This window comes from Anolis sagrei, chromosome 3 (assembly GCF_037176765.1).
Source record: "Anolis sagrei isolate rAnoSag1 chromosome 3, rAnoSag1.mat, whole genome shotgun sequence".
In the NCBI taxonomy this organism is placed as follows: domain Eukaryota; kingdom Metazoa; phylum Chordata; class Lepidosauria; order Squamata; family Dactyloidae; genus Anolis; species Anolis sagrei.
In genome coordinates this window covers 98,297,083-98,309,404 of record NC_090023.1, presented here as the reverse complement: position 1 = coordinate 98,309,404, position 12,322 = coordinate 98,297,083, and the positions used below count along the sequence as shown (strand labels likewise).

At 41.4% G+C, this 12,322-nt stretch overlaps 1 long non-coding RNA gene across 1 annotated transcript in view; it reads right to left on the bottom strand.

The window, feature by feature from the left end:
* The window catches only part of LOC132769991 (uncharacterized), a 38,337-nt gene extending 26,400 nt beyond the window's left edge, over window positions 1-11,937 (bottom strand). Inside the window, exon 1 of the long non-coding RNA XR_009630965.2 lies at window positions 11,865-11,937. This is a non-coding gene — a long non-coding RNA (uncharacterized lncRNA). The remainder of the gene's footprint in view (window positions 1-11,864) is intronic.
* Window positions 11,938-12,322: the final 385 nt, after the last annotated feature.

Here is a 12,322-nt window from a genome sequence, read left to right as displayed (position 1 = left end):
CATCCTATGATACTTTCAGGGCAGAGCCCTGCCAGAAGTAGCCTTGCATTGTGTGAAGAGTTCTGGTGGCCTCCGTCCTGGAAGTGTGCTAGGACGAAGCCAGAAGACAATATAATGAGGTCCTTAGATAAACAATGACCATACAAGATGAAATGTTGTCCCTTTTGGACAAATATGTATTTTGCAAGTAGTGTAGTAGTGGCTTGAGTGCTGGACCAGGCTAAAACTCTTACTTGGTTATGGAAACCCACTGGATGAAGTAGGACAAGTCACTTCCAGCCTTAGAGGGATGCAATGGCAAATCCCCTCTGAACAAGTCTCCACATTAAATTTCAATTCAGGTTGATATAAACTGGAAATGACTTGAAGACACATAGCAACAAAGGGTGCCTGTGTGTGCTGGCCAATTTCTCTTGTTTTTAGCAGAAGCAGCTAAACAATATAACAGGTGGTTTATTTATTGTGAGGCACAAATCCAGCAGGGAGTTGAGTCTCTGACTTGTCCCCATCCCAAGGCAACCTAGAGAACTGAGTCAATGTTTATTGTATGGCGATTTTTTCAGCTTGGCTGGAGAGAAGCATGCCAGAGAGCTCACTTCCAGCCAGATTCAAATCACACAGTAAACAAGCCACAGACTGAAGGTCCCTGGTTTGTTTAGCTGTTCCACAGAACTATAGAAGTGGAAGAAGTGGATGAAACCACAAGGGTCATCCAGTCCACCCCCTGCAATGCAAGAAAACACAAAGCACCCCTCCCCCAACAGATGACCATCCAAACTTTACTTTAAAACCTCCAGAGAAGGAGAATCCACCATGTTCTAAGGCAGCATATTCCATTGCTAAACATCCCTTACTATCAGAAAGTTTTTTTTCCTGCAATTTGATTCCATTATTCTTTGTCCTAATCTCCAGAAAACACACTTGTCTCCCGCTGAATGGGACAGCTTTTCCAATATTTAAACACGGCTATCACGTTCCCTCTCAGGCTTCTTTTCTCCAAACTAAACGTACCCAGCTCCCTAAGCTGCTTGGCTTCCAAACCTTTGACCATTTGGGTTGCTGTTCTCTGGGCATGATCTAGCTTGTTAATACCTTTCTTGAATTGAAAAGCAGGGGCATTGGGACTGCATAGTTCAGCATACAGCTCAACCTTAACAGTATCAGAGTTCTTGCAGACCTCTAGCTTATCATGACACCCAAATGCCGTCAAATCTGAAAGACTTGTTTTCAGTTTTCACATTCAATAACAACAATAATAAAATATACTTTATTTATGTTCCGTTCTATCACCCTGAAGGGACTCTGAGCAAATTACAGAATACATATATGGCAAACATGCAATGCCATTATACAATTAACAACAAAGACAGACAGTACAAAGACAGAGGCAAGGCTTCCCTCTTTTTCATCTCTCGAATCTGGAGGCCGTACTCAACTCGGCCATGGGGAGGTGTTGTTATTCTATCTTTCCTTGCCAAGGAGCCTGTTGTTTATGAAGGCCTTCCTGATCACATTGCCAGCATGTTTTCTGGGGCACCTTTTACCTCCCCGCCAAGGCGGTACCTATTTATTTACTCACATTGCTGTTTTTGAACTGCTAGGTAAGCAGAAGCTAGAACTGACAGCAGGAGCGTGCCCAGACTCGCCCCTTGAACTGCCAAACTTCTGGTCAGCAAAATTTTCTGTAGCTGGCTGTTTAACCCACTGTACTAACCGTGGCCTCTATTTTAACATGTTCAATATTAATCAATCATCCTATTATTATCACTCTACTAACAGCAGGTAATCAGATGTAGAAAAATTACCATGGCAAGAGCTAAAATATTTAGTCTCTCTAATAAACCGACTGCAGTACTCAATGCTAAAAGATATTGAAATAACTTACTTTTTTATTCAATCCATTTCAAATTATATAGCCTCAATTCCCAAACCCTTACAATTTTGAGAGGAAATTATAGGCCATATGTCTTATTCAACTATGACTGCAACCCTATGTATACTTACTGTGAGATACCACCCTTTCTCACATACCACCAGAATCAGCTAGTCTTGCTGCATCCCAGCAGCACCCACACAGGGAGCATGGGGACCTGTCACCTCATGCCCAGCACTGTCACAGCTTCTCTACTGCCTCATCACATGGGGGGGGGGGGGGGAGGTTCCTAAATCTGACTTGACCCATCTTTCCTAATGGAAAGATGGGGAGCCTCCCGACATCCACTGCTGGCTTATTTTTGGCGGCAGCAGAGGGTGTTTTTCCAGTTCAGCCATGGAGCCACCATGGAAGTAGTTGTACTGGGTGTGATGAGAGCCATCAGGTTCCATGGCCAAACTTTAAAAACCCTGTCACCACAAGAAGCCCATGTGAAGATGTCCAGTCTCACTGGAATAAGTGAAAATTACTTTCCCAATATCTTTAGAATTTTTTTAAACCTTACCTATCAAACTTTGGGCTAGAGCGTGGTTCAGAATTCAGAAAATATCGTATCTTAACATTTTTGCTATTTTTTTCTTCCCTTAAAAATATTTATAGTTGAGTGGTCTTAACCTTTTCTGATGCAACACAGTGTCAGTGTTATTTAATGAGATTTCAGATTCATGTTTATTTTAACACTGCTATTTGCATTATGTCTTGAAATACACTGTGTGTGTGCCAGTCCTTGAGGCTTAGGCTAAGGTCTCCTGATTCTCTGTTATGTTCCTAGATTCAAACAGGATTGATCGTTTGATGTGAAGCCTGTGGGTAGTGACTAAGTAGGCCATTAAAAATTCAACTAGAATGGCCACATATACAAGTGTATTAAATTCTTTAAGGTTAGGGAAATCACCTTGCAGTAGAGGATTGTTTCAAATAGATTTATGGCTGCATATGAAGGAGTTTTAGGCCTCAGAGCTTGGGAAAGTTGTTTTCTGGACAGCAGCTTCTAGACTTCCCTTGTCGGCATGCTTAATTCTCTCAAATTTAGTCCAAAAAGTACTATTTCCAAACACAATTGTGGACTTCTTGCAAGTGCAGCTTGCATGACCAGAAATTTCAAGAAGCCATTTTTTTAAAGATCACAGAATATAGCTGAATATAATCTAGTCTCCCCAAGACAATGCACAACCTCACACTTTTTTGACAACATCACTAATGGCATGGTCACTGGTGCTACATCCAACTTACAGCTCAATTTGGCACCCTCATACTTACATTTGTTCAATTAGACAAAGAAAAACCCATAAACACAATGCTCTAATGATGTAGGTGAAATAGAAGATGTTAGCAGACACTGGATAAGGGAGTGCCTGAAAGAAGTTTTCCAAAGTGGATTAGATGAGTGGGTTCAAAGTTGGTATAAATGCATCACCATTAATGCATTGGTGGAGACCATTTTGAATAGTACCACACTGTAGACAAAGAGTTACTTTGTACATATATGTATCTGTATAGATCTCAGGTTGATAATAAGAAAGTTGTGAGTTGTCAGACATTACTTTCAGTTTGACATTTGTACTTTAATACAATTGTTTACTCAGGTAGATAACAAAAAGTATGAATCAATTCCACTAAATATTTTCCAAGGCTGAAAGCCCTACCTGCTAAATTCAGATAGCCAAGGGCTATCAGACACAGACATGTTTATTATCATTTAGTATATATCTAGGGTTGCCAGGCATTACTGGATTTCACCAGATGTCTAGGTGGGAAGATGGATCTCAAGATGTGCAGAACAGGAGAAGCATGTCTGCATTTCCAGTGTGAGGTGACCTTTAAGGCTAGACAGCTGTCTCCCACCCATTTCTAGCTACTTGTATGAGTGCTACTCATATGAAACATCCGTGCATCAAAAAGACAGGAGTAAGGGGAGGGGGCTAAGGAGAGCAACAGTGGGTACCTGTGCTTGGACTCATTGTGTCATTTAGAGTAAAACATAATGGAGCACCAGTATTACAGATCATCACCCTCACAACCAATTCCACATTGAACTGGCTGATTCAAAACCTTTTACAATGCCCTTCCTTCTTTTCTTTCTTTTCTTTCTTTTCTTTTTACAATGCCCTTCCTTCCTTGAAATGCTTATGCCTCCCCACCCCCCACCCCCCAAAATCAAAAAGACTCCCAGAGTGAGTTACAAATCAGTAATTCAACAGTTGCTGCTCCAGACTTCCATTTTAAAACAACACATGGCATATAAGGGGGAAAGGAAGTTGAGGAGAAGAAAATTAAATTCATTGCTTATATTAGATTGATATGATTGAAAAAGCTTGCTGAAATAGCTCCTGGTAGTCTATAGCTGAGAAAGGGAAATGAGGTAATGTCTTCTGTTGCTGTTTCCTCTTTTTTCACAGCTGTACTCTGTCTGAGAAGTCAGACAGTAAAACACCTTTCCATACTGATATGCAAGCAAGTACTGGACTTTATGTATTCTGTAATGTGATGCCTCTTCACCCTATCACCCATCAATTGCTTAACTCAGATGTGGAGAAAAGCTCTAGGGGGTGTACATCTTTGCTCATTTAATTCTTGCAACATTTCTATGTGTATTTGTACTTCAAGACATTTCTTGAACAATTTATTTTTGCAGTAATACACAGTGGTTTCCATGTAGAAAACATGAGAGAAGAGGAAACATTACATTTTGCAAAAAAAAAAAAAAAATTCCCTTTCTTGGCTTGGAAATATTGAGTCCTGGGCAAGGAAAAAGACAGGACATGAAATTTATAGATAATTGATAAATAGATTTATAGATACATAAAGAGTGAGAAATTTTCTTAATATGTTTATTTCTTTGTATTTGAACCTCTTCTGAAAACACTATGTTAACTTTTCATGGAAGTTATCTAAAATGCAAGATATTTCATTAATATCTATCCATGCTTTGTTGTTGTTCATTCGTTCAGTCATCTCCGACTCTTCGTGACCTCATGGACCAGCCCATGCCAGAGCTCCCTGTCGGCTGTCACCACCCCCAGCTCCTTCAAGGTCAGTCCAATCACTTCAAGGATGCCATCCATCCATCTTGCCCTTGGTCGGCCCCTCTTCCTTTTACCTTCTACTTTCCCCAGCATAATTGTCTTCTCCAGGCTTTGCTGTCTCCTCATGATGTGGCCGAAGTACTTCAACTTTGTCTCTAGTATCCTTCCCTCCAGTGAGCAGCCGGACTTTATTTCTTGGAGGATGGACTGTTTGGATCTTCTCGCAGTCCAAGGCACTATCCATGCTTATCCATAGTTCTATCCATGCTTATCCATAGGAACACATTAGGTAACCTTGGGCAAAGAAAAACACTTACAGTACAATTTTTGTCTAGAAAACCCCATTAGTTGGAAATGAGATAAAGGCACAGGACAAAAACATTTCTCCATAACCAGGGGGAAAGACTTTTATGGGACTGCAAAGTTTAATAAATGTTTTATAGAATGACATGAAGCTGCCTTGTGCTTAGTCAACTCAGTGGTCCATCTAGTTTTTTTCTCTCTGGTTCTACAGCATCTCTGTGAAGATTCAGGTGGGGTCTTTCCAGCTCTAATGGCATCCTCCTTAAAGAAAATATTGGGAGCAATCACAGAGAACTGCTTGCATACAGGGTGTGCATTATACCTCTAAATTACAGGCAATCCTTGTAACTGATGAAATAGCTTCTGACTTCTAAAAGCACTTGCCACAATATATTTGTTAGAAGTAGTGAGGGAGATCAAGCTAAGATTTTGCCCAGTCAGGTGTGAGGCAGGTCTTGCAAGTCAAAATCAATCTGATACATCTGACCCAGTGTATATGTGGTTCTGCCTTCAAGTTGCCTTTCATGGGGTTTCCTTAGATAAGAAATATTCTGAAATGGTCTTTCCAGCTCCTTCTTTTGAAAAACAGTCTTTTGTTGTTCATTCGTTCAGTCGTCTCCGACTCTTCGTGACCTCATGGACCAGCCCACGCCAGAGCTCCCTGTCGGCCGTCACCACCCCCAGCTCCTTCAAGGTCAGTCCAGTCACTTCAAGGATGCCATCCATCCATCTTGCCCTTGGTCGGCCCCTCTTCCTTTTGCCTTCCACTTTCCCCAGCATAATTGTCTTCTCTAGGCTTTCCTGTCTCCTCATGATGTGGCCAAAGTACTTCAACTTTGTCTCTAGTATCTTTCCCTCCAGTGAGCAGTCGGGCTTTATTCCCTGGAGGATGGACTGGTTGGATCTTCTCGCAGTCCAAGGCACTCTCAGCACTTTCCTCCAGCACCACAGCTCAAAAGCATCGATCTTCCTTCGCTCAGCCTTCCCTAAGGTCCAGCTCTCACATCCGTAGGTGACTACAGGGAATACCATGGCTTTGACTAGGCGGATCTTTGTTGCAAGTCTGATGTCTCTACTCTTCACTATTTTATCGAGACTGGACATTGCTCTCCTCCCAAGAAGTAAGCATCTTCTGATTTCCTGGCCACAGTCTGCATCTGCAGTAATCTTTGCACCTAGAAATACAAAGTCTGTCACGGCCTCCACGGTTTCTCCCTCTATTTTCCAGTTGTCAATCATTCTTGTTGCCATAATCTTGGTTTTTTTGACGTTTAGCTGCAACCCAGCTTTTGCGCTTTCTTCTTTCACCTTGATTAGAAGGCTCCTCAGCTCCTCCTCGCTTTCGGCCATCAGAGTGGTGTCATCTGCATATCTGAGGTTGTTAATGTTTCTTCCAGCAATTTTCACCCCAGCTTTGCATTCATCAAGCCCCGCACATCGCATGATGTGTTCTGCATACAAGTTAAAAAGGTTGGGTGAGAGGATGCAGCCTTGCCGGACGCCTTCCCCAATCTTGAACCAGTCTGTTGTTCCGTGGTCAGTTCTGACTGTTGCTACTTGGTCCTTGTACAGATTCCTCAGGAGAGAGACAAGGTGGCTTGGTATGCCCATCCCACTAAGAACTTGCCACAATTTATTATGATCCACACAGTCAAAGGCTTTAGAATAGTCAATGAAGCAGAAGTAGATGTTTTTCTGAAACTCCCTGCCTTTCTCCATTATCCAGCGGATATTGGCAATTTGGTCTCTCGTTCCTCTACCTTTTCTAAACCCAGCTTGAACATCTGGCAACTCTCGCTCCATGTATTGCTGGAGTCTTCCTTGCAGGATCTTGAGCATTACCTTACTGGCATGAGAAATAAGGGCCACTGTACGGAAGTTTGAGCAATCTTTCGCATTTCCCTTTTTTGGTATGGGGATATAAGTTGATTTTTTCCAGTCTGATGGCCATTCTTGTGTTTTCCATATTTGCTGGCAAATGGAATGCATCACCTTGACAGCATCATCTTTTAAGATTTTAAACAGTTCAGCTGGGATCCCGTCGTCTCCTGCTGCCTTGTTGTTAGCAATGCTTCTTAAGGCCCATTCAACCTCACTCCTCAGGATGTCTGGTTCTAATTCATTCACCACACCGTCAAAACTATCCTCAATATTATTATCCTTCCTATACAGATCTTCTGTATAGTCTCGCCACCTTCTCTTGATCTCTTCAGCTTCTGTTAGGTCCCTGCGATCTTTGTTTCTTATCATGCCAATTTTTGCCTGAAATTTACCTCCAATGTTTCTAATTTTCTGGAATAGGTCTCTTGTCCTTCCTATTCTGTTGTCTTCTTCCACTTCCATGCATTGCTTATTTAAAAATAGTTCCTTATCTCTTCTGGCTAACCTCTGGAATTGCGCATTTAACTGGGCATATCTCCCCTTATCCCTGTTTCCTTTTGCTTTCCTCCTTTCTTGGGCTACTTCCAGTGTCTCAGCAGACAACCATTTTGCCTTCTTGGTTTTCTTTTTCTTTGGGACGTACTTTGTTGCTGCCTCTTGAACAATGTCTCGGACTTCTGTCCATAGTTCTTCTGGGACTCTGTTTACTAAATCTAGTCCTTCAAATCTGTTCTTCACTTCCACTGTATATTCGCTAGGAATGTTAGTGAGATCATATCTAACTGGTCTGTGTATTTTCCCTGATCTCTTTAGTTTTATTCTAAATTGGGCAATAAGAAGTTCGTGATCTGAGCTACAGTCAGCCCCAGGTCTTGTTTTCACCGACTGGATGGATGTCCGCCACCTTTGGCTGCAAAGGATGTAGTCAATCTGATTTCGGTGTTGACCGTCTGGAGAGGTCCATGTGTAAAGCCGTCTTTTAGGTTGTTGGAAGAGAGTATTCGTTATACACAGCGAGTTTTCCTGGCAAAATTCTATCAGCCTGCGTCCCGCTTCATTTTGTTCTCCCAGACCATGCTTGCCTGTGATCCCTGTTGTCATTTGACTTCCCACCTTGGCATTCCAGTCTCCTGTAATGAAAATAATGTCTCTTTTTGGTGTATTATCCAGTAGTTCCTGCAGATCCTCATAGAACTGATCTACTTCTGCTTCTTCAGCAGCTGTGGTTGGGGCATATATTTGGATCACTGTAATGTTGAAAGGCTTTCCTTGCACTCGAATTGAGATCATTCTGTCATTTTTGGGTTGTATCCAAGCACCGCTTTAGCGAATTTCTTATTAATTATGAAGGCTACTCCATTTCTTCGATGTTCCTCTTGTCCGCAGTAGTAGATCTGGTGGTCATCTGATGTGAAGTGGCCCATTCCAGTCCATTTCAGTTCGCTGACCCCCAGAATGTCTATCTTTAGTCTTGACATCTCACCAATAACAACATCCAATTTGCCCTGGCTCATAGATCTTACATTCCAGGTTCCTATGGTGTGTTGATCTTTAGAGCATCGGATTCGTCGTTCACCTCCAGTACCTTCGGCCGCTAGCCTTCCTTTCGGCTTTGAGCTAGCTGCGTCATCACATCTGGGGCTAGTTGAACTTATCCTCTGCTCCTCCCCAGTAGCATTTTGGCCATCTTCCGACCTGGGAGTCCCATCTTCCAATGGCATACCGAAAAACAGTCTACAGTACCTCATATTCATTGCTGGCCATCCATCCAAGTGCTAATTTTACGTGTGTTAAATATTTTTAATGTTTAAATTATTTTTGTACTGCTGTGGGCATTTGTAAAGAAGTTGATTATAAATTGTATGACTTTAACTGTATTTGTGTTTAGATTGGCTGCACTAATGCTGGAGCGGCCTAACTGAGAGGAGTGCGTTGCCATGGAGACGATGCTGTAGAGAAGTGGGAGGAGCTTAGAGGGCAGAGTTTGAAAAACGACAGTTTATGTTCAGTTAGGTTTTAGGTTCCGAGGAGTGAGGAGTTAGGGTTTAGCAGTGAGGAGTTAGAGTGAGGAGTTGAGAGAGAAGGAGAGGAAAAGGTGGCTGAGTGACTTCTGAAGCAAAGTTTCGAGGCTTTGGAAAGCCGGGTCTGGCTATTGAAAGTTTCTCTGGCTAGGGTAGCCGAAAGGGGGAAACATAGCCGGAATTCTTTAGTCCAAGGAGAGGCTAAAGAATAGCTTATTTAGAATTTGATCTAGGAAGGATCAAATAAGGGAAATATCCCTGTATTGATACTTTGTCCGAAGCAAGTGCTCTATGTCAAGAAGATACTGTATAACCTGAAAGAGTGTAACATTCATCTAACCAAGCATTATTCTGAGTTCCATAAGAAAAGTTACCACTTGCAACCACACGCTTTGTGCTCAATAAACTTGTTAACTTTTGTTTGAAGACTGCCTCACCTCCATTAATTCTGCGTCCAGTGTGCCATATCTCCCAATAATACCTCACATCACACATTGGTGGCACCATTAAGAGTAATAAATAATAAATCGTCCCTCCTCTCTCCTAAGACGTTACAGCATCGAATTGTGCCCTTTTGTAAACCGCCATGAGTCGCCCTCGGGCTGAGAATGGCGGTATAGAAGCATAGTAAATAAATATAAATAAATAATCAGAGCTGAACCATGATCAGATGAGATCTGGTGCCTTTTGGGTATTAAAGCCAGCTATCTGACTTGATAAACGGGACAATCTGAGAAGCATACTCTTTTTTTTTTAGTCTAACCCCCAGAACAATAAGAGAATTCTGTGGGTTGTAGTTTAAAAAGTAACTTTCCTGAGCAATTCCTCAGGAGTGCTCAAAGCTTCTTGCATATACACACAAATCAAGCCTGTGTATGGCATTTACACAGTGGAATGAATAAAGTCTGCCATGAGTAAGAAACTCTGCATTGTTCATCTTCATTTCTATAGCTTTGTCTCAGGCAGAATTGTCAGAGCTGGCCCCAAATAACTCTTTTGTTTTGAAGCTTGTCAACACTGAGCTCTTCTTTTCAACACAACCATCTGGATTCATTGGCACTTCCACTGGCAATCATGTTGTTGGCTTGGGGGCTGCCTTTGGGACTCCCAGGTGGCTAGGATGGCTTGTCAGCTCAAGTTCTGTTTATCATGTATCAAGTCTGGCTTTTAGAAGGTTATGAAAATCTGCATGTTTGGAGGAGATACATTTCAGCCATTTCATTTGCCAGATGGAAGGGAAAGTCTAAGTAATACCCACTCCCAGATTTCTATTAATGTTAACGATGATCTTCGTGCCAGTCATTTCCCCAAACTCTTTGTACCTTGATCCCAATCTTGTCCTCAGATATCTATTTCTTCTTTCCTTCTTTCCCACATAAATGCATTGCATTATATATTTATTTCAGTTCAATATAGCCCCATATTCCTGGACTTACTTTTGATAGCAAAAATCACAAACAATAATGAATCTTATTGAACAAATAACTTCTGATGGAAGCATACCATAGAGGATCTAGGAAATGACTGGAAAAGACATATTATGCCAGGTTCAAGCAAATAAAACTCTCAAGGACTATTCCAAAGTGTTATAGAGTATAAAAAAAATATTCAGAGGAGTGTTTAAGTATGCAGAATTACCTTGTTCATGCCCAGCACTTTTTTATTTTAAATTTGAATTATTACATTTGGCCCGGCCATAGGTTTTTAAATGCTGTATGTTTGATATTGTTTTTGTATTAATTATTGTTATTGCTTTTGTCTATTGATGTATTGTGGGCTTGGCCTCATGTAAGCCGCACCAAGTCCCTTGGGGAGATGGTAGCGGGGTACAAATAAAGTATTATTATTATTATTATTATTATTATTATTAATTACCTGTATTCCAGTCAAACGCCCTGAGATAGGAAACATAACACAGAATAAAATTCAAGTCATATAAAAGTTTTTCATATTGTGAAAAATGACTTGATTTGAATTATATATGACGTATGCTAGTGTCTTCCCAATGGATGTAATTTCTGTTTTGCTCAAATGGGGACAACCATTTTACATTGCTATTCTTTTACAGTATCGTGCTTTGACAGTAAGAGGGGGAAAGCAAAATAAAGAAAATTAAATGATTGGGATAACAATATTTAATAGACTTGCCAGTGCATTTTTGTCTCAGTTGTTTTGTTTATAATTTTGTTTTAGTTTTTTAGAAAAAAATATTACAACAAGTGGTTGAAATATAGAAGCATTTTGGATCATAGCGTATGTTGTAGATCTAGTTCTGAATGTATTCTCCATGATACAAATGGCCTCTAGGAGAGCTGCTTTTAATATAGTTGGGAAACAATTCATTGGCACCGCACAATCAAGTTACATCTAAGACCACTCCATGTGCATCAAATTTAGGGGGCACATATATTCCTATTAGATGCAGATTTCATTTTCACCAGGATGTTTACTGGTGAAAGTATGCAGGCCCTGCCCTATCAGCCATGCATTGCTTGGTGTTTGCAGTCTCAAGAGTCAATATAGCTTACAATATTGCTTGGGAAGACAGGCGGACAAACGTCAGCGTGCTGGAAGAAGCAAAAACCACCAGCCTTGAAGCAATGCGCCTATGCCATCAATTCCACTAGACTGGCCACATTGTCCAAATGCCCGATCACCGTTTCCCAAAGCAGTCACTATACCCTCTGTAATGATTCATACCTTTGGTAGGCCGCAGCCTAGAAGTCAGTAAGCCGGCCTTTATGTTGATAAGGCAGCTCAGTGTAGCAGACATCTTAGGAGGGCAGCTAAGCAGAGGGGAGGAGCCCAGCTATCTCCTGATTGGTTAAAACCTGGTGGGAGGAGCTGGAGCAGAGAGTGTAAAAAGGCTGTCAGTTCTGACACAAAGGAAGAAGGGTTTCTGACAGAGAGAGAAGGGTTTGTGACAGAGAAGAGAGAAGAGTTTTGACACAGAGGAAGAAGGGTTTCTGACAGAGAAGAGACAGAGAAGTTCAGACAGAGAAGAAGAAGGATTTCTGACAGGGAGAAGAGGGTAGATTTTCTTAGTGAGCTAATAGTTTGCCTGTTAGAGAATAGTTTAAGGCAGGTGCTTCTACAGAGTTTGACTAGGAGAGTCAAAGTGAAGACCTGTGTTCTTGTGTTGAGTTAGGACACAAGTT